General features: G+C 29.4%; 1 protein-coding gene across 1 annotated transcript in view; it reads right to left on the bottom strand.

Moving 5' to 3' along the window:
- The window catches only part of LOC118761214, a 19977-nt gene that overhangs the window by 15642 nt on the left and 1835 nt on the right, over positions 1–2500 (bottom strand). The gene's annotated exons all lie outside the window — the stretch shown is intronic.

The raw sequence follows: 2500 nt of genomic DNA, 5'->3' as shown, positions 1-2500 counted from the left end.
TTTTTTTTTAGACATTCATTAGTACAACACCAAACTCCCCCCCCCCCAACCAAATATATGGCACCCTAGGCATAACAACAACAAGAACTTCCAACCTGTTGTCTCTTGAGGTCTCTGGGTGAGACTTGCAGCCAACTTGTACAAAATAAAAGCAAAATCAAAACATAGAATAATAATAATAATAATAATAATATAAAATAATAATAATAATAATAGTAGTAGTATAATAATAATAATAATAGTAAAATAATAATAATAATAGTAATATAGTAGTAATAATAATAATAATGTAATAAGTAGTAGTATAATAGTAGTAATACTAATAATAGTAATAATAGTAGTAATAATAATAAAATAGTAATAATAGTAGTAGTAGTAATAGTAGTAATAATAATAATAATAGTAATAATAATAATAATAATAATATAATAATAATAATAATAATAATAATAATGATGATGATGATGATGATGAGATGATGATAATAATAAAATAATAATAATAATAAAATAATAATAATAATAATAATAATAATAGCCCGGCTATCAAAAATGAAGAAGGTGAAGACAGTACCAATTATTGTTGGTTCCTTGGGAACAGTAGCAGAAGGCATCAAGAGGAATATAAAGGAAACTGGAATAAAGTGCCGAGTAGAACTGTTACAAAATGTTTGCCTCCTTGACACGGCCAAGATAATCAGGGAAATATTTAAAATAGCTGAAAAGAACAGATAGCATGGTACCGTAGGCTGCAGGTAGCAAGCCCGCTACACATGCAAGACTCGAGGACTTCCAACAAAACCTGTGATAAAAAGAAATTATATTAGATTTATCTTATTATTATTATTATTATTATTATATTATTATGAATTATTATTATTATTATTATAATATATTATTATTATTATTATAATTAATATGATTTATTATTATATTTTTATTTTTATTATTATTATTATTTTATTTTTATTTTTATTTTTATTATCTTTATTATTATTATTTATTATTATTATTATTCTATGTTTGACTTTTGCTTTACATTTGCACAAGCTGGCTCCAAGTCTCACCCAGAGACCTCAAGAGACAACAAGTTGGAAGTTCATGTTGGTGTTATACCTAGGGTGCCATATATTTGGTTTTGTACTTAGTGTTGTACAAGTGAATACCTAAAAAATCATACGAAAATTATGTTTGTTTTAAAACTTGAGATTACATCGGAAGTATATTGCGTAGGATATGAGCAGTTCCCATGAGCACTATCTTTTGAATTTTGCCATTTTGGGGTTTCCTAGTATCTGAGTTAGGTAGCAATCAGCCCCTTTTGCTATATCCCAGGGCACCTATGACAACGGGTATTGTTTTAGTCTTCAGGTTCCACATTTTGCTGATTTCTATTTCAAGATCTTATATTTGCTCAGTTTTTGGTAGGTCCTGACAGATACGTTTATATCGATGGGAGAGTCATATCAATGAGGAGGCATGTTTTAGTCTGAAGTCTTTTACTATGATGATGTCTGGCCTATCGAGTCTATCTTCTGTCAGTTTGAATGGTGAGGTTCCAGAGGAGTGTATTATTATTATTATCATTATATTATTATTATTATTATTATTATTTATTATTATTATTATTATTATTATATTATTATTATTATCATTATTATGATGTTGTTGTATTGTTGTTGTTTGTTGTTGGTGTTGTTGGTGTTATTATTATTATTATTATTATTCACTAGTTTTATTTTTATAGCGTGCTTTCACTTCACTACTGAGCGCAGCTCTGTGTGCCTTGGGTATGTGCTGTGATTTGTTGTGATGCTCTGATGGTTACTGTATTGAAAGTGTTTTTCGTAGGATGTGTGCAGTGCCCAGTAGTGCACTTTTCTGTATGTTATATCTGTTTGTAAGCCCTGGTGTTTTTGTTATGTATTATGTAATTCTTCTTATTATTATTATCATTATCATTATCATTATTATCATTATTATTATTATTATTATTATTATTATTATTATTATTATTATTATTATTATTATTATTATTATTATTATTATTATAAAGCTGACCTAGATATAAGAAGAACCCATCAGTGGCTGCAAAGTGTTGCTTTGAAAGCCGAAACAGAAGGATTCTTCCTAGCAGGACAAAACCAGACTCTCCTCACCCGGAACTATCAAGCGAATATGACACAAAGTGTAGACTCTGCAATGACAAACTTGAGAGTGTTGGCCACGTTGTTGTCGGTTGCTCAGTCCCTGCCCCGACAGAATATAAAACTAGGAATGGTCAAATCGGTCAATACTTGCACTGGAACGTATGTTGTCACTATGGTATTCTACACCCTAAGAACCGAAATGAACACCATCCAGAGCCAGTCACGGAGGAAAAGAATGTTACCATCCTATGAGATTGTGGAATACATACAGATAGGCAAATAAATGTTAACAGACCAGACATCATCATCAAAGATTTAAAACAAAAACCATGCCTACTAATTAATATGAGA

Source organism: Octopus sinensis, unplaced genomic scaffold (assembly GCF_006345805.1).
Source record: "Octopus sinensis unplaced genomic scaffold, ASM634580v1 Contig10715, whole genome shotgun sequence".
In the NCBI taxonomy this organism is placed as follows: domain Eukaryota; kingdom Metazoa; phylum Mollusca; class Cephalopoda; order Octopoda; family Octopodidae; genus Octopus; species Octopus sinensis.
Note: the sequence above shows the minus strand (reverse complement) of the source record. Positions and strands in the feature narration are given on the sequence as shown.